Genomic DNA, 20,742 nt, shown 5'->3' on the forward strand with positions numbered 1-20,742 from the left:
TTCAAGTTATACAAATTTTGTGCTTGTTTCTACGAGTGGAAAAAAAACCATACATCAAGTATGGTGGGGAGTTGGCACAGTCCTTCCCAAAATCTTATAAACATAAGGGAATGTGCCCTTCCCCTGTTTCCCAAATAACACTCTCGGTATCGAAAGTGGACCAAAGATACACTTTCAGTGTTGAAAGTGGCCATTAGTTTGTTCGAATATAGAAGAGAGAAAAATAGAAATCCCTTTGTTAGTCTGCGATATTGAAGTCGATGATGTGACAAGTCTTGTGTGATACTGTTTCACGATCGCTAATTAGTGTAGAAGTATAACTGTTGCTAGTGCACACAAGTTATCTTTGACCTCGTAACCAAAGTCGCCATATGCAAAAAAACATCCAAATCAAGAACAAAGTAAGATGCAAGCAAAGCTTCTATTGCAAGTGGCTATTGTTCTTTAATTAAATGTTTCTTTAAAAAAGTGCACCCACCCGCCCCTGCATTCTCCCAACCCCCGCCCCTGCATTCTCCCAACCCCCGCCTCTTCCTTCTCTTGCTAGCCATGCCAGAGCCGGACAACCCTTCTTTGTGTCCATGCCTGCAACCCTGCCCTCTAGCGTACATATCAACGTATTAAAATGATCAAGATCAATAGCTCTTCCATCCTTAGTTACTTGAAAACGCCCATGCCCCCATATAGCTCTATCTCAGGGTTGCTTGTCCAGTAGTGGATGCTGTTGTGGGCATTCATCCCCAGGCTCTCCCTATAGGTGTGTTCAACACGCTTGCATTGAGAGATCAGAGTCCACCCTACATCGCAAAATTGCAAACATCCAAAATAGATAGTAAGTAAACCCTTTTTTTAACTGAAGAACAACTAATGTAGGGATTGGTGGAGATCACGCTATACAACTATCTGGAGGCGCCTCCCATGAACATGTCGGCAGTGAAAGTTGTGACAATGGATTGGTACATGACTTTGAGGCTTTCATTGACGATGTGAGAGGAGGATGTGTAGGACGTGTTGGATGAGGGAGTTGGTCAAACCAAAGATGGTGGCAAGTTGGCTTGGTTACGATTAGCAACATAGCATTGTACACTATGCTACCATTGATGGTGAAGAAAGGGAGCTGATGTTGCCATTGATCTGGTTATCCTAGTTTCAGTATAGCAGAGAAAAGCTGGGATCATGTATAAGGCTGCCTAGGATACGTTCATGAAAGTAGAGGTACCAGCGGTGCCAAGGTAGGAAGAGCCAAGAGAAGTGCACTTGCAGTGTTATGTTGATGGCGCTTTTGCGCGGTGGTGGTGGTGATATTATTTTAATATTCGCTTTGTTCATGTCTTAGCATCATTTGATATGTGCTGAGCTGTGCATAACATCATTACGTTCATGCATACACATGCGTGTAGAGAGAGAGAGAGAGAGAGAGAGAGAGAGAGAGAGAGAGAGAGTTAAGATATTAACGTATTTGTACTTATTAAATCGTGATTAGTAACTAATAGATAATAATTGAAAAGGTGCGAGTAAGAACATGCACAACCCTCGAGGACTGGCGCTCCTCTCCTTCTCTTGTCATCAATATAATTTTGTGTTCATCTTTGCTCTCCTCTATCTCAGCATATCAACTTTATCTCCCCAAAACTGAGAGAGAGAGAGAGATCTCAATTAGGAGCGTGCTGCTTAATTAACCAATCCATGAGAGAGAATTTGTTGGAGGAGAATTTTATCACCTTGTCCTTAGCAGGTAGGCAACAGTTGAGAGCTTGTGTCAGTGGATACATTGTTGGATCTGGCGAGACCTGGCAACAGCTTGTTGACACTTGGACAAATTGAGCGTGGTGATAGGTGCCCCATGGCCATCCCCAGAAAATAGCAAAAGTAAGAAAGCAGCGCCTACTACTAGAAACAATAGCTGATATGCCGTCACCATATCCCAATGCACACACATAACGGGTCTCTCAAAGTTTACAGCTAGAGAGAAGGAGAGAGTCTAGAGGGTTCGCGCACACAATATTGAGAGAGAACTCGAAACTACCGAGGGAAGACCTTGCATTGTTTTTAGCGTGTGCTAGCGTGTCTTCTCTCGATACCTACGTCTGTTTTTACAAGGATTTTTTTCTTAGCGTGCGTGATTGTTTTTTAACCTCTAGGTGGTTTTCTCTGGATGCTTGCTTTTGTGCAAGCATCTTAGGCTACCCAAGGTAAAGATGGCAGGGGAAAGAAGTTGTTTGCCCCCCAACTCAAACATGGAAAAGCATCATGTTAATGTGGTGCCATATGTACATGGTAATTTGCCGCATGAGCCTAAAAGTAGGGTGATTTGCAAAGCATGGGGCAAACTAAAGGATCAACCTGCTGTGTTTTTGTTTGATGATGCTTCAGCCTTCCACTGATAACTTCATATATGTACAGATGGTTGCCACCATAGGTCTCAAATGTGGAAGACATGGGTATGTAGATGACTGCAAATGCAACCTTTGAGGGGAGAGGGGTGGATGTACACCCATAATTGACAAACTTCGCATACACAGGGGATTATCTTGATCATAAAAACGTTATGGTATGTCACATGCACTCTGCACTCAGTGCATGGTGACAAACTGGCTCATCATCAGCAGTGTAACATTTGTACATTAGTAGAACCCAGTAGGATGATATTTGTCGTACACCGTGACCCCATTGTACATCCTCAGTCCAGGATAAGTCAGGCACGAGCTATGTAGGTCATTCCTCAGCCTTAGCGGGTGGGTCAGTCAGTCAAGTCCCTTAACCCACTTGGAGAGAATCAGTCATGCATGTAGAGTTAGTAGAAGCCTTAGGGTTTGCATCAGAAAGCACTCTGCATTTTGCATAACATGCATTCATATGCTTGTGCATCATTTAGAACATCACAGAAGCCTTATGAAATTTACTAGGATTTATTTGCTATTTTTTCAATATTTTATGATATTTTACTAGCATTTAATGCCATTTATAAACATAAAGTTTATTAAATTATGACCAGCCAACTTGACCAACCCCTATCTAGTATAAATAGGCTTGCATAGGGCTTAGTTCTTCATTCAGTCTTCAGAAGCTAGGTGCCTTCATCCTCAGCCTTAGGAGCATCCCCACCTTCAGCCCTAGACTAATCCTATTGGAGCTTCTGCGTTTGCTTCTCCACCCTTGGGAGCTTGCGTTTTTGCTTCCAGCAGCCACTGCAGTTTAACGCAGCAATTCAGCGGTCTCATACAGCAGTTCAGCAGCTCTACAGTCCCTTACAGCCCTCAGGCGCAGCCATCTGTACCCTAACGCAGCAGTTCTGTCCTTTCAGCCTACAGGCGCCTGCATACAGCACTCTTTCAGGCCCCAGTTCAGTAGGTACCCTCTGTGTTTGAGCATAGATCACCACCAGCAGGTATTCAGGTCAGTTCAGTCCTGAGTTTGCAATTCTACAGCAGTTTACCTTGCGTATTCAGCCCTACAGCAGTGCCTCTGCCCTCTGCGCATCATCCATACATGCTTCAGTCATCTGGTGAAGGTAACACAGCATTCATAAGCATTTTCAGCGTATTTACATAGCTTAGAACAGACCACTACAGTCCTTTCTCAGCCTCAGGTGTGCAGTCCTTCCTCATGCCCTTGGGAAGAGTGCATAGGCTCAAGATCAGTTCATCGAGGTGTTTCTACAGCCGTGCATAGTTCAGCCAGGCTTCCGATCCTCCGGGATCTTGCGTTTGGCTTATCTACAGTCCACAGTCATTCTCTCTAAAGTAATAAAGCAAATACTATCTCGTTATCGGGATAGGGGGCCCTTCAATGGGTAATTCGTGTTAAAATATTGCATCTTTCTATTTATGCTGTCGTGGAGCTGTCGGCGTGTTTTCTTTCCTACAGTCGACTGCTTCATGCACAAGTATATAAGAGGTGCTCCCTTTATTCATTCTATCATATCATTCACTGCCCTATTTGCTGGCTCTTGTACTCTGTAACCTCAAGCTAATAAAGCTCAGTTCTTGCTTGCAATCTTTCTCTCTCTCATGTTCATTGCTTCCACTTGTGCGCATTCTTTCATGGTATCATTCGCCCAGGCTGTGGCTGTTGCACAATCTGTTCCTCTACGTTTTCTGCTTCCCTAGATTCTCCAGGTTGTAGATCCTTCAAACAGTGGCTGCGTTTCTTCTTTCTTAGCTGCGTTTTTGCTCTACAAGCTCTCCAACTGGTGTTGGCCAGCCCCCAGGCTGCGTTTTCTTCTACAGAGGCAAGTGGAGGAGTTCTAGCTGCAGATTCGGTGAGTGCATCAGACAAGTGGCACATCAGCTCTTCTCCCTCCAAGATCCCCTCCCTCTTTTGGTAGGAGGTTCCCGGTGGTGTGTTTTTTGGGTTTCTTTTGTTGCTGTAACAGCCTGCATCTTCAGAGGGGGCTATTAGTCCCTAGTTGGATCCTGTGGAAAGGTGCTTGAAAGAGCACGTGGATTGCTTAGCTATAGAGGTTGTTTGAGACATAGCTTCTTTGAGGCAGACATGGGTCCCCCTTGCACGAACAAGGAGGACAAGCTCAGTGGTACAAACTATGATCACTGGAAGCTACAGATGAAGGTCTGGTTCACTTTAGGGGGGCCACGAACGAAAGCCCGAACGCCCTACCAGCTCTAGGAAGTGGACTTAGGACCAGGAGGATGCCTTTCTCGCAGAACTTTCAGCTTGGGAGAATCAAGACTCAAAAGCTCACTCTGCACTTGTATGAGCCATCTCACTAGAGGTCTCCCTTGCCGTGCAAACATTGGATTGTGTTGCTTCTGTTTGGAGAAAGCTAACAGACCTATATGCACGGGACTCTACAATGCGATCTGTCAACCTATTGGGTCAGCTCTTTTCTCTGGAGTTTACAGCAGGGACTTCCATGCAGTCGTTTGTGATGAAGGTTAAGGTAATTCATGACCAATTAGTGGCAATGGGTATTGCCTTGACCTCTTCTCAGTTAGCTGCTCTCCTCCTCATCAGGCTTCCTACAGATTATGACATGGTTTTCCGAGCTTTGTGGGTTCAGATCACAACACGTTCCCTCGAGGTGTACTCTCCTCTTGGAAGAGGAATCCATCCTAGTTTCTCAGGGGAAGTTGAAAGTTTCATCGTCTATTGGACCTGATCAAGCACTCTCGACGGTGCAGAAGAAAGTTCGGAGTCGGTGTTACAAGTGTGGGAAGAAAGGCCACTTGTCAAAGGAGTCGGTGTTACAAGTGTGGGAAGAAAGGCCACTTGTCAAAGGATTGTCAGTCTAAAGGACAAAGGCAAAGCCAGGGACAAGGGCAAGTCTTCAAAGAAGGGCAAAGACAAGTCACATGACACTGACACTGACTCGTCTAGTGACAACCCTAGCTCTCCCGAGTCCCAAGGCCTTACAGTTTGGAACGAACATGACTGGTGTCCTGCTCTGATCCTATGGGCATCCCCTTGCGTGCTGTCTTTCAGAAACGGCTTGTGGGCGGGAGAGGGGGCTTTCAAAAAGCTCGCTTATATTAAATTTGGAGCATGGGACCCGTGTGTCGGAGTTCCAAGTATGAAGACAAGCAAGTTCACTTGATGGTCCGGATGAGTTCCAGGATCAACCAAGTTTCCTTCATGGTTCGGATGAGTTCCAGAACTATTGGTTAGCGGAGACTATGGACTATGGACAGGATGTGTTCCATGTTCATTTGTTCGAGGTTATTGGATGTGATGTGTAGTCCTACTTTGAGTTTGGAGCCAAGCAGATTTTCTTTTGCTCTTTAGAGTGGCAAGCATTTTTGAAGCTGACATTCCAAATACAGCTTTTCGGACAGAGCGTGGTCACTACGAGTTCGTAGTCATGCCTTTTGGACGTACAAATGCACCCGCAACCTTCAATAAGATGATGTCTAGGATTTTCGCAGTCCACATTGGGAAGTGTGTTTTCATATTCCTTGATGACATACTAGTCTTCTCAGCCACTGCGGAGGAGCATGAGAAAGATGTGGAGAAAGTCTTGCAACTTTTGCGAGATAATCAGATCTACATAAACGCCAAAAAGTCTGTCTTTGGTGTTAAGGAAGTTCAGTATTTAGGCTACATCATCGGTTCCGATGGGATTAGACTGGATCCATCAAAGGATTAGACTGGATCCATCAAAGGTTCAGGAGATCTTAGATTGGGACATTCCTAAGACTGCCCAAGAAATCCGCTCATTCATAGGTCTTTGTCAAGCCTATAGTACCCATGTCCATCAGTTTTCCAACCTTGCAGCAGCACCTCTTACCGACTTGCTCAAGGGGGTGAAGACTCGCAAGTAGAAAGTCTCAGTTACAGGCAAGGCGCTTGATGCATTCCGTGCACTCCAAAAAGCTGCCTCAGAAGCACCTGTATTAAAGTTAGCATCATGGGACGAACCTTTCGAGGTCATCACCGATGCCAGCAATGTAGCCATAGGTGCCTAGCAAGACAATAGGCCCGTGGCATATTACAATAGAAAGTTGGATGTCGTCGAAAAGAATTATTCGGTATATAACAAAGAGCTTTTGGGTGTGATCACAACGCTCAAACATTGGAAGCCTTTTTTTAATGGACAGGCTTTCACAGTGAAAACAGGCCACCAAGCACTTAAGTGGCTTCAGACTATGCCAAGTGCCTAGTGGAGTGATCGACAGGCCAGGTGGAGTCAAATCTTCCAACAGTTTGGAGGTATGATTGAATACATCCCTGGTAAGCATAACCCCGTAGTAGATGCTCTTAGTCGAAAGGACAGCATCCAGGCAGTCTAAGAATCTACCATTCTCGAAATCATGGGGAAGGACTTAGATAGTATGAAAGACCAATATGTCGACTCCCCTGAGTTTGGTACTCAGTATAGTTTGGCCCTCAATTCTGAGCCTGGCCACTATTCAGTACAGAACGGTTGGTTGTTCTACAAGAACCATCTCTGTGTTACTCAGGAAAAGCGTTCCGCTCTTCTCCACGATGCCCATGACTCCTTAGTTGGAGGACAAAGGGGTATCAACAATACCCTCGAGAAATTAGAACGGTCCTTTTATTGGCCAAAGATGAGGCGTGATGTCTATGCACATGTACAAGCCTGTAAGATTTGTCAAAAAGTCAAGGTTCCCCATACAAAGAGGGCAGGTTTACTTCAACCTTTGCCTATCCCCGACTGACCTTTCATTGACATATCTATGGACTTTGTAGGGCCTCTACTAGCATCCACCGGATCTCGTAACACTTAGTGTTTTACCATTGTGGATGGCTTTAGTAAATTCTGCATGCTCATCCCATGCACATCCCATGCAAGCATATGGCCACAGCCGAGGATGTAGCCCATCTGTTTCTCAAGCATTGGTATCGAGTTTGTGGTTTGCCTAGCACCATAATATCAGATAGAGATTCCAAGTTTACCTCGCATTTCTGGAGGGCATTATTTGAAAACTTCGGAACTAAGTTGCAGTTGTCTAGTGCATTCCATCCGTAGACAGATGGCCAAACAGAAATTTATAACCAGTTGGCCTTTGATGTTCTCAAGTCATACTGTCATGACCAGCAGTCCAAATGGGAACATTATCTTCCATTGGTCCAAGCTATCTTGAACGACACTCATTCATCTAGTGTCGGACGGACTCCATATAAAGCAGCCTTTGGTCGCGTTTTTCTTCTCTTTTGACGAGAATGGTGTCTCCATCTTTAGAGGCTAATAAAACCACAGAAGCATTTTCCGAGATCATTGAGTCAGTCAAGGACGGCTTGACCAAAGCTCAGGAAGCATATAGTAGACATGCAAATAAGTCTAGACGAGATGTCCACTTCAAGGAAGGGGATCGGGTCTATCTACGTATCATAAAACAAGTGGGCAAACGTTGTCCCAAGCTTTCATTCCATAGTTTTGGCCCTTTTCCAATAGTTAAGAAGTTAAGTGATGTCTTCATGAAGTTAAAGTTGCCTACCAGTTGGACAATGCATGATGTTTTCCATGTTTCTTGGCTAAAACCATATGTTGGTCCAGAAGTGTTTGATGTTTCAGATGAATAGCAACCAGACGTGGTAGACGAAGCAGAAGTTATTGAGCCCGAGCAGATCCTTCTTCATCGATAGAAGCATGGTTCCGGTTGACGGAACGTCAGTTCTATACGAAATTCCGAGATCGAGGTACCCACGAAGCCGTATGGCTAGACGAGGAGTTTTTCCAGGAGTATCCCTAGTTGTTGGCGGACTACTTGGAAGCCATGAACCTGCCGCCAAGCTAAGCAGGAGGGAATGTCGCATGCACTCTGCACTCAGTGCATGGTGACAAACTGGCTCATCATCAGCAGTGCAACATTTGTACATTAGTAGAACCCAGTAGGATGATATTTGTCGTACACCGTGACCCCATTGTACATCCTCAGTCCAGGATAAGTCAGGCACGAGCTACGTAGGTCATTCCTCAGCCTTAGCGGGTCAGTCAGTCAGTCAATTCCCTTAACCCACTTGGAGAGAATCAGTCATGCATGTAGAGTTAGTAGAAGCCTTAGGGTTTGCATTAGAAAGCACTCTGCATTTTGCATAACATGCATTCATATGCTTGTGCATCATTTAGAACATCACAGAAGCCTTATGAAATTTACTAGGATTTATTTGCTATTTTTCCAATATTTTATGATATTTTATTAGCATTTAATGCCATTTATAAACATAAAGTTTATTAAATTATGACCAGCCAACTTGACCAACCCCTATCTAGTATAAATAGGCTTGCATAGGGCTTAGTTCTTCATTCAGTCTTCAGAAGCTAGGCGCCTTCATCCTCAGCCTTAGGAGCATCCCCACCTTCAGCCCTAGACTAATCCTATTGGAGCTTCTGCGTTTGCTTCTCCACCCTTGGGAGCTTGCGTTTTTGCTTCCAGCAGCCACTGCAGTTTAACGCAGCAATTCAACAGTCTCATACAGCAGTTCAGCAGCTCTACAGTCCCTTACAGCCCTCAGGCGCAGCCATTTGTACCCTAACGCAGCAGTTCTGTCCTTTCAGCCTACAGGCGCCTGCATACAGCACTCTTTCAGGCCCCAGTTCAGTAGGTACCCTCTGCGTTTGAGCATAGATCACCACCAGCAGGTATTCAGGTCAGTTCAGTCCTGAGTTTGCAGTTCTACAGCAGTTTACCTTGCGTATTCAGCCCTACAGCAGTGCCTCCGCCCTCTGTGCATCATCCATACATGCTGCAGTCATCTGGTGAAGGTAACACAGCATTCATAAGCATTTCAGCATATTTACATGGCTTCGAACAGTCCACTACAGTCCTTTCTCAGCCTCAGGTGTGCAGCCCTTCCTCTTGCCCTTGGGAAGAGTGCATAGGCTCGAGATCAATTCATTGAGGTGTTTCTACAGCCGTGTATAGTTCAGCCAGGCTTCCGATCCTCCGAGATCTTGCGTTTGGCTTATCTACAGTCCACAGTCATTCTCTCTAAAGTAATAAAGCAAATACTATCTCGTTATCGGCATAGGGGGGCCTTTAGTGGGTAATTCGGGACCCAATTTTGTGTACAGTTCTCATATATATCTCTCTCATCTCTTTAAAGTTTGAAGTATTAAAGTGGATTGCTAAGCTCAGGAAACTCAGGATACAGAAGACGGTGTGAGCATTTGTGTGACAGGATCTTCCAAAACAAAGACTTCCGCTGCATATTATATGGTAGACCCCCTTACTGGATGTATATAGAGGTTGTGATAGTGCCATAGATGCTGGTAACTACAGGAAGTACCGTACCTCTTGTAAGCCATGTTCAAATTAATAAGGCAATAAAGAAGTATGTGCTAATGTCAGATAACCTTGCATGGATTTTCTTGGGTGTAACATGTGGAAGCTTACAGACGAGGATTATACTTTGATAATACTTTCAACCCTTGGTTCTTGACGATGAATAGCACAAGGTAGAGAAGATAAGAGTGCACAGAGAGAGAGAGAGAGAGAGAGAGAGAGAGAGAGAGAGAGAGAGAGATTAAGCATCTACTAAAGACCCAATGGGCCTATGAGACCAAAGTGACAAGCAGGATTTGGGGGTGCTGGTAGTTCCACTCCCACGGCAACACGAACCCCTTTGCTCGTAGCACCCAAAGCCTCTCTAAAGAGAGCAAGCATTCAAGCAAGCATGCAAAAGCAGGCAATTAAAGATGCAACTAGGGAACTCACTAGGCTTTTCATCCAATGTGCTTTGTCTTTTCACATTGTGCGCACACCACGATGGAAAAAGGCCATGAGGGCAATCAGCCGCATTGGATGTGAGTGGGAGGGACCCTCCTATGAGACCTTGCACAGTAAAGAGCTCAGAAGAGAGCAAAAAGCAGTGGAGGTGGAGATGGAGCCATTAAAAGCCACTTGGAGCAAGTATGGTTGCACATTGTCATGCGACGGGTGGTCAGATATACGCAAGAGGAATGTGTACAATATTTTGGTGTCCTCTTGCAAGGGCACTATGTTTTTGCGTGCCATTGATGCATCTATGCCTGGGATAGTGGTGATAGGAGCATTTATATGGTCACACCTCTGCGAAACTATCATGGAGATAGGCCCACAAAACATAGTGCAAGTGGTCACTAATAATGGTAGCAACTATGTCTCTATGGGACGGATGCTAGAGGATGAGTTCTCGTAGATTGTATGGACTCCATGTGCATCCCATAGCCTAGACTTGAAGATCTTGGCAAGATTAGGTGGATTGCTAACATCTTTGATACTACGCGTAGGTTGGTGAAGTTTGTTACCAAGAGGCCCAAGGTCTTGGCAATGTTTCGTGCCAATAGTGACCTTGAGCTTTTGAAGCCCTCACAAACCAGGTTTGCATATATGTTCATTGTGGTTGAGAGGGTAGTGAGAGTCCGACAGGGACTCATGCGCACAGTGGTTAGTCGAGAGTGGATGAGCTGGGAGGACCATGAGCACCCGAAGGCAATTGCTTTTGCATGCAGAGTGATGCGAGAAGATTGGTGGAAGGAGACAGAGGCTTTATTGAGTGCTCTTCAACCAATCTATAGTGTTCTTCGCATCACTGACATGGAGGGGAGCACTCTTGGATTCTTGTACGAGTTCATGGACCGGATTGGAGAGACTCTTAACCGATGCACTCTCTTGATAGATGAGAGGTACTGAACTTCCAACTAGCTGCCTTCTTGTTGTAACTTGTAAGTTGTATTGTACTATGATCTATCGTAGCTTGTAGGAGTGAGCTAATAGCTTTGATCATTCATGGCTAATTTTCAGGGTTGAGGACATTCGATGGGTTTGGAATGACCGGTGGGATTGGTTCCATAGACCAATCCACGCTGTTGCCCACATATTGCACCCTCTCTGGGGTAGTGAGGTCCAGTATATTAATGAAGAGTTGGAAGATGGATGGCAAGATTACATTCAGAAATGGACAGGAGGAGACGTGGAGCTCATGAGACGCTTGGAGGATGAGCGGCTAGTGTATCGGAATGCCAGCCACGCATTTGGTAGACAGACTGCATGCATGCGAGAGACATTTCAGCCAGTCTCATGGTGGGAGAAGTATGGGATCAGTAGCCCTCACTTGGTGAGTACAACTCTAAAAGACAAGTCTGTTATTTACATAATACATTGATCAATGATGATTATACTTAGACTTTAGTACCCTGTACTTACAAAGTTTCTGTATTTTAATGGCAGAAATGCCTCGCCATTCGAGTCCTCTCACAGGATTGCAATTCGGGTCCTGTTGAGAGGAACTGGAGCACATGGGCCCTCTTCCATACAAAGAAGAGGGACAGGTTGTCTACTGCTCAGTTGGAGTGGTTGGTGTATTGCCGTTGTAATCTTTGCCTAATTGAGCAGTCAGGCAATACGATAGAGCCTCGTCAGGTCAATGTCGATAAAATCGACATTGAGAAGATGAAAGATGTCCCAGAGATTCCTCACGAGGAGCGCAACATATATGCCATGTTGTATGAGGATTTGATGGCACCTGCTCATGGCACACGAGCATCTACAGTAGCATTATTAGGAGGTGCTAGTACTAGTGCAGCAGCTGAGACGAGTGTGGCAGCTGAGCCAGCATCATCCTCTTCTAAGAGTGACATTGAGTCTACCGAGGAGACTACTGATGAGGACATCGAGGATGTTGAGGATTGAGTGCCCAGTGCCCACACTCTATATTGAGGACTCTAGTCTTTGGGGCTATCAAGCCATAGTAGCAACGGAACGGGAACGGGAACGGAACGAAAGCACCACCAAGAGAACGGGAACGAGAAAAAGGGGGGACGGGAACGAGGGGGAACGGAAACAGGGAACGACCTAGATAATTCCTAGAAATGACGATGAATCTTAACATACAATGCTCATTTATATAACCAAATCAGAGACACACTAAAGTCTAGTGCACCATAATTTGCATGGCTAGATACTAACACTGAATAGATCTCACAAGTCAAAATAAATTAGCCCACATCATACATGACATAAGTGACAAAAAGCACAAAATGTGGCCCACATGGCACAGCCTAGATAAAAGAAACAATCCAAGTTCAAAGTCCAAGCCTCAAGGTGACATGCAAATAGTAAGGAGATATCATGCATGGCTACTGCCAGTGATGCCATCAAGGAGACTATCATCTATGTCATCCAAGAAAGCCATATCATCAAGACCAACATCTGCAGCATCCAAATCTTCAATCCCATCCTGACCAGGATCTGCAAGTCCATGTGTCTCCTCATCATCCGAGGACTCCTCATCAAGCAATATAAACTTCTCTAGTTTGGGAGATGCCATATCACCAAGCAAGCGCAAATTAGCACTTACAAAAAACTTGCTGCGATAAAATCCAAGTTGGTCTTTCACCAACCTTCGTTTATCTGCATCACGAACCTGCCTAGAAAGCACTGTCTCCCAACCATCCATCACCTCATCATCGGCCTCTTGTCCACATCCTTGGAACTCGGGATCCAAGACATACGCAGCAGCATGCATAGGAGAATGATAACCATTCCATCGTGCTTCACATAATTCTCGAACCTCTGCATATTTCTCATCAGACAAGCCCATTTCCCCTATTTTCTCGATCATTCGGTCAGCCCCCTCATAAACCTTGCCAATGCATGGCTCCCGTCCATCTGCAATCCGCATCAAGCGCATGATCGGCTTCATCATAGCACTGATAGTATTGACTTCATCCCAAAATGTGAAGTCTTGTATGGTTCTTGCAACCTCTATGCCGGCTCTTGAGCGAGAAAGTGCCCATCCCATCCACTCATTGCATACAACCAACTGCTTCAAAGGCAATTGCACTTTGGATAACCTCTTCATCATGAGAAAGTTATAACCAAAGCGTGTCTTTGAGTACTTCAAGAGATCCTTTTTGGCCGATCTCTTGCGGAATTCATTCAAAATAAACTGATGGTTTTGAATGAAGCTTATTATCTCCTTGCCTTTTTGAATGTGTGGATCAACTCATGGCAAGCTGCCAACATTCTTCAATAAGTTGCTCAAACAATGAGCAAAGCATGGACTAAATGTGATATGCGGATACCTGTCTTCAAGCTTAAGACCAGCTGCTCTATTTGTTGCCTCACCATCAGCTAAGAACTGAATAACATTCTCTGGTCCAACTTTCTCAATACCTTCGGCCCACTCTTCCACAAGCTGATCTGCAGTTTTTCCAGTCCCAGAAGCATCATGTGAGGAAATGAATTGCATTCTTCCTCGAGAATAAGCCACCATGCTATGAATGGACCTTTTTCGAGTGTCACTCCAACCATCTGCAATAAGTGACAAACCATTCTTTGCCCAACTTTCATGCACAGACTCTAAAGCACATTCAATTGCAGCTTTCTCCTTTTGCAGGTGGTGCGTAGTGTCTCATATGAAGGAGGCTTGTATGTTGGGCCATACCGTGCAATCTCCTGGACCATTTCAATGAAATATGGAGACCTGGCAACATTGAATGCTACATGATCATGATAAAAGAACCTTGCAACAGCTGCATCTACCCTCTCTTTCTTGCGGGGATCCCAAGCTGCTTGCCGGAACTTTGCACCCATAGACTGCGAATCTTGGGAAAATGCAAAGCTCCCAAGTCCTCCATACTGTTGTCCATCTCCCAAGTGTACATCTTCCCCTTGTGTACTGAAGTAAGATGCATCAATTGCCGGTTTCTTTTGTGCACATGCTTTCTCCACTTCACTTGGGTACTTTGCCAAAAGCTCTCTACGCATTTCAGGTGTTGTCCCTGGGCATTTGTTCACTTGTGCTTTTTCATTGTTTACATGGCATAGATGTGCTCTCACACGGTTTGCTCCTCCTGACTTCTCTTTGTTACATTGCTTGCATTTCCATCGTGTTGCACCTCCCTTAGATGAATACCTTTCTAGCCTTTCAACCTCGTCCCACCAAGTAGCATTCGAAGCCGATCGCTTTGAACCCGAGTAAGCCATGATGTCTGCAAATTTGGGCAAAAAGTTGAATAGGCTTTCAAAGTTAACCATTACAGAGAAATGAGTCCTTTTTTTTTCTCGTGTTTAATGGGGAGAGACTGTGCAGTGTGCAGTCCAGATTGTGATTCACCATAGGTAATTTTTAAAACACCAAAAGTTCAAAGTTCAAACAAAAAAAGAGAGAGAGAAGAAAGAGAAAAGCTTCTTGCTGCCTTGCCTTTTAGATGAATGTAGTCACTGTGTGTACAGTGTACAGTGTACACTGCAAGTCTGCACAGTGCAAGGGCTGGGGGCCTGGCTGCCAGTGGCTGGGGCGACTGTACTATGTAGTACAGAATGTCAGAACAGCTGCCGTACGGGCAGGACAGTACGGGCAGTGGACTCGTGGAGTCGTGGACAGCAACGGCGACTACACTGGTACAGGCGTGAACTCCGAAAAGCGACGGGCGAAAGGCGTACGGGACCCGGGTGCGAATTTCCGAAAAGCGATTGGCGCAAGGTTTACGGGCTTCTATTTTTTTAAAAAAAATCCACGTCATCAGCGTTCCCACGTGGGGGAATGGCAGGCTCGCGTTCCCTCGCCCGTTCCATCTCCCGTTCCACCACCGTTCCCTGCCGTTCCACCTCTTTTCGACCACCTCAACGTTCGAGCCCCCGTTTCCAACGTTCCACTGGTTCAGGCGATGGGGGAACGCGTTCCACCGTTCCCAATGGGGGGAAACGGGGTTCCCCTGCTACTATGTATCAAGCTCCTCTAGTTTACTATTTGTCATCATTCATGCATGATTGCATCTATCAAGCTTCAGCATGCTTTACTTTGTGTATTTTAGACTTTTGTTTACTTTTTTTTGTATCAGCTCAGGATTCAAACTTTTTGTGATCACAGCTACTAAGAGGGGACGAAAGTGTCCACACAGAGACGGGGGGGTCAAATACATAGTATTTGGTCCCAAATACCCTCTGAAGGGGACCCACCGCGTATGGTGTATGTGCTTTATTGAATGAGTAGATGGCGATATTCTGGCTGGAAATAGCCTGGACTGAATTGAGGTGACTTGGACAGCTCTTTTAGCTGAGATACCTTTCAGCCTGAAGTCTATCCCTTGATCTACACCTTTCCACCTTGCTTTGGTCCTTCACTTGGCTTGTCTACAGCCGTGGACTTTCAGCACTTGTAGAGAATGAGATGATTTCTGCCTATTCCTACCCCATGCTTATATAGTGCCTAGAGGAGCTAGTTGGTTTGCATAAACAGCTGTCGACCTGTTGCTGTTGACCCACGACCTGATTATTTCAGCAATAAAGAGGTGCCTTTTCACACGTGTGATTATTAGGTTGACTGGCAAGGCATGATGCTTGAGCTTGTGCCCCTTAGGGGCTGCTGACCTGCTGCCCAGCCCCCTATGGGCTTGTTGCTTGGGCATGGGGTCTCCATGGCACCTAGGGTACCGCCACTAAGGGCTGCCCACCTTGTAGGCAAGGCCCGTAAAGCCTTATGGGGTGGCCCATAGGGCTATCCCTTTGCCTAGGGTACCGCCACTAAGGGCTGCCCACCTTGTAGGCAAGGCCTGTAAAGTCTTATGGGGTGGCCCATAGGGCTATCCCTTTGCCTTGTTGGAATATATCATCTCCAGATAGTCTACAGCATCATGAAATCATTTTCATGCTTGTACTGGCCATTTATGAGGCCCTGCGTATGCATATTTATTTGGGCATTTTTCCCAGTTTTTAATGCTTTTATAGCATTTTTATGCTATTATGGTGCTGTCGGCTTGCTACAGCTGGCTGACCAGTTCTCATGAGGGGTATATAAGGGTTGTCCCCCTTTCCCCTCATTCCATCTCATTATTGTGCATCCTCTTGAGGTCATTAGCAGCTGCTTCTGCTTCTTATCATTGTACAGCACCTACGGGCTTCCCTCGTGCTCAGTTTTCAGCAATAAACATTACTTTCCAGCATTTACAAGTCTTGTATCTGGGCCTACATTTGTGTTTTCTATTTGCTTTCACTTTCTTTCATGGTATCAGAGCAAAACACAGACCTGTGAACAGAAGAGAGCTGCGTTTTCTATTTTGGAGCAGAGGCTTCAACAATTTGTTGCGTCTTCTGTAGATGTCAGCGAGGAAGGTGCTGCATTTTCTTCCGGAGGCAGAGGCTTCCTCATGATTGTTGCGTTTTCTTCATCTGACGCTTGGGACTATTGTATTTTTGAATTTTCAGCAAAGATTGCTGATTTTTTTGTTGATTGGATTGCTGAAGCCCTCTTCTAGGTGCTGAGGACATGGATCTTCAGCTTGCAGAGATCTTCCTTCTTCCTCTCCTTTTAGTTTCCCACCCTCCCTCCCTTTCTTCTTGCAGTGCACAGCTTGAGAGGAGGATTTGCTGATTTTTTTATTCAGCGCCTTTCCTAAGAGAAGGGTTCTTGTTAGAGAACATGGCTTTAGGAGATTTCTCTCCTACTGCTCCTTCTACAGTTTCTTCTCCAGTGCTTGGATCTCCCACACACCCTCTCTTCTAGTCTTTCTTGAGGAGGTTTGGATTCTTGGTGGTGATGGCTTCTGGGAACCCTCCCCTTACTTCTACCAACTATCAGATTTGGTCATACTGGACTCAATTAACTTTGGAGGCTTCTTGTCTTTGGGTTGTTGTCGCTTCTCCTCAGTTATTGGATCGTGTTTATTGGGGAGTTTTTGATGCTTCTGCTAGGATGGTTATCATCCAATCTTTGTCACCTTCCATACAGGTGGAATTTTTATTTGCTTCTTATGATGCCTCTCAGTCGTGGCTTGAACTTCAAAGGTGGTATTCGGACTCGGACATTGCCTCACAACATCAGGAGACTAGGGCCAAAGTGGCCCCCTTGTCAGTTTCAGATTCTCTTTCTCCCTTTTCACAGGACACAATCCTAGTGACCAAAGCTATGACTTCTTCAGTAGAGGTTAAGGTCACATCGGATGAGGTTGAGGATCATCCACTGATTTCTTCCTCCGTTAACATTGCAGAGGATCATGCCTACCCTCTCCATGGTGTTGATGATATTTCTCTGGGTTCCCCTCCTATGCTACAAGATATGCTTTCAGAGGAGGATTTCGCTTCCTATGTTCTAGAGGAGGCATCTTCATAGGGTTCTATCGAATTCTCATTGGTGGTTACTTCCACTATTTTAGAGTCTATTTTGGTTCAAACTTCAACCCTGGCGGATTCAGTTATCCTTGATGATCCTCTTGTGCTAGAGGTTAATTCATTTCCTCCTTCTCTAGAGGAGGATTCATTGTGTGAAGATCATCTTTCTCCTATTGTAGGAGAATCTTTACCCCAGACAATATTTTCATCTAACATACCTTTCTTTGGTGGATTTTGGAGTTGCTACCTCTGCGGTTTCTCCAGTGACTGCTCTATTGGTGGTTGTTCCTAGCCCTGCTCCAGGCATTTTGGTGTCATCGACTCCGACTTCACCAGTACCCACAATTGTTTCTTCTTCTTCAGAGGAGGTGTCTACTATGGTATCGATACTTGTTGTAGATACAGAGGAGGTACCATTTTCCTTGGAGCTATCAGTGGTTCCCTTTCTTGAGAACAACTTCTTCTGGATTGATCCCGGTGCTGCTTCTACATCATCTGCTTTGGATATGTCCATTACTTCAACTTGTACCTCTTCCTTCCGATTTGAGAGGAGGTGGTGTTCTTCTTCGTCCAGTGTTCGTTGATCCTTTTTAGTCTTATATGCTTTACACGACATTGATCAACCAAAGGATCCCCCGGACCGAAATTCGGCTACTTTTGGAGTTCTTACTTCAGCGTGCTAGTATTGGACCGACCCTCTGGCGCTGAAGAGGAGGTGTTGGAATATATCATCTCTAGATGGTCTACATCATCATTTTCATGCTTGTACTGGCCATTTATGAGGCCCTGCATATGCATATTTATTTAGGCATTTTTCCCAGTTTTTTATGCTTTTTATAGCATTTTTATGCTATTATGGTGCTGTCGGCCTACTACAGCTGGCCGACCAGCTCTCATGAGGGGTATATAAGGGTTGTCCCCCTTTTCCCTCATTCCATCTCATTATTCTGCATACTGTTGAGGTCATTAGCAGCTACTTTTGCTTCTTATCATTGTACAGCACCTACAGGATTCCCTCATGCTCAGTTTTCAGCAATAAACATCAGTTCTCAGCATTTACAGGTCTTGTACTTGGGCCTACATCTGTGTTTTCTATTTGCTTTCACTTTCTTTCCCACATACACATGTATGCCTCTAAACTTGGTGTCCAAGGCAAAGCCCGATACACTTCTACATCATTCTAGAGGGTGAGGCTTGAGTGTGGGACATGCACCACAGCTCTACTGATCCACAGCCCTAAGCCTGAATAAGAACAAGATGTTGATTAAACATGATTAAGACAGAGAGAGAGAGAGAGAGAGAGAGAGAGAGAGAAAGAAAGTTATATTAACGTCCACGGGAGGCCGAATCCGACCTATGGGACAGATCGGTACATCCATTTACATTCCACTCTGGGTATCGATGCCAAAGAGGCATAAAACTGAAAAAAAATAACTCAAAATGAACTCTTAAGACTCTTAAGAGTTTAAGTTACAATGGGTTCTATTGCATCTAGTTCGAAATTGAGGTTCAAAATAAAAATAGCTATATTTCATCCATGGATGGATTTGCTCTTGAGGGGGGTGGGGTACGGAATTCTTTAATGATTGCTTGTCCTCCTCTGTATATTGCCCATTTGCCATTCTTTCTTGCTTCTTTAACTTTAGAGAGAGGTGTGAGGGTTTTTCTTGTATTTAATATTGTACAAATAGGTGACTTAATGATTGTACATGGCTGAGGCCCTTAGTCAGTCCCAAAGGGGTTGACCTGTGGCCCTACATATGCTCTATTGACTTATGAGAATGCTTGGATGATGAATGAACTACTTAATGAACTGAATATGCTGCCTTTTGCTTATATACGGGTGGAAGATGCTGGTTGGCCAGCTATAGAAGCTGTCAGCCTGATGTGGACCTGAATTAAAGGGATTAAATCCCTTTTAATGCTGTGATTAGCCTTGAACGCTGCCCACTATGCTGCCATACAGTCTGTCGCCTGCCACCTGCTGCCTTGGACCCTTGCTGCCAGCCGACTGGGTCTTGATGGCTGCCGACAGGTCTTCAATGCCCTCCTTGATGATGATGATGATGACTATGATGGTGATAATACTGGAGATGATGATGGTGCTGATTGTTCTGCTGATGATGCTGATGTTGATGAAGCTGATGCTGTTGATGACGCTGATGCTGTCCTAACTGATGGATTAGTCAAGGATTAGTCTGTTCATGCTGGAGATTAGCCATGGCACGGGTGTGCACATGACAGAGATTAACTTGGAGAGGTCATGGAGAATCAAGAAGACCGGGCTCTGATATTTGTGACAACTAAAGCTGTATTAATTTGAAAAGAATGCAGTTTTTCATGCAAGGACAAAACATATTGCAGTTCTTTATCATTTTGTCTGTGCAAAGGTTCAAGAGAAAGAAGTGGAACTGGTCTATTGTTCTACAGAAGAACAAGTTGCAGATATTCTCACAAAGCTACTTGGAAAACTAAAGTTTTAGTATTTAAGAGATATGATGGGTGTAAAGGAAAATAAGTTGACCATTAAGGGGGATATTTGAAGGATAATGTTCACTTATTTAGCACCTAGGACACAACTCATTTGTTAGGTGTTATTACATTGTGTATGGTTGTAGACTACTAAGATTCATATATGGTGATAATAATAATGGATAGAGGATATGAACTTTGTGGTTAGTACAAAGGTCAAGACCTTTGACATTCCATTTGAGGGATATTTAAGCAAATTTCAACACCCAAGTCATTGATTTAGTACATTTTACACACAATCAGTCTAGTTTGATGCTTCTCAATTTTGACGTATGCTTGTTGTGATGATGCATATTTGGTGATCCCATTCCATTGGATGCATGTAGGCTAAAGAAATCTGTAATGGCCCTCTGAGAAGTATCATGTTAGGTGAGAGAGAGAGAGAGAGAGAGAGAGAGAGAGAGATTGCTAGGGGTAATTGGTTCTTTTGCATCACTTGTGAGGAGACAACTTTCCACTTGTTTATCTCGTGCCCTTTGGCTAGGAAAGTATGGGATTACATTGGCTGAGTATTGACAGCTATTACTACGAGATCACAGATTCGGGGATGGATTTTTGGAAGAACTCCTTGTGGTATTACCCAACCGGAGATGGGTCACTTATTTAACTTTTGTCTATGGACTCCAGCATATATGGCTGACTAGAAATACTTCTGTTTTGGATGGGGCGACAAGTTTTTCTGCTCACATAGCTAGGG

General features: G+C 44.8%; 1 protein-coding gene across 2 annotated transcripts in view; it reads left to right on the top strand.

The window, feature by feature from the left end:
* LOC147603654 (polyadenylation and cleavage factor homolog 4-like) overlaps nucleotides 1–20,742 on the top strand; it is a 42,961-nt gene that overhangs the window by 1,676 nt on the left and 20,543 nt on the right. The gene's annotated exons all lie outside the window — the stretch shown is intronic.

The sequence above is a fragment of the Cibotium barometz genome, chromosome 63, assembly GCF_041138505.1.
Source record: "Cibotium barometz isolate CiBa-2024 chromosome 63, ASM4113850v1, whole genome shotgun sequence".
Taxonomy (NCBI): domain Eukaryota; kingdom Viridiplantae; phylum Streptophyta; class Polypodiopsida; order Cyatheales; family Cibotiaceae; genus Cibotium; species Cibotium barometz.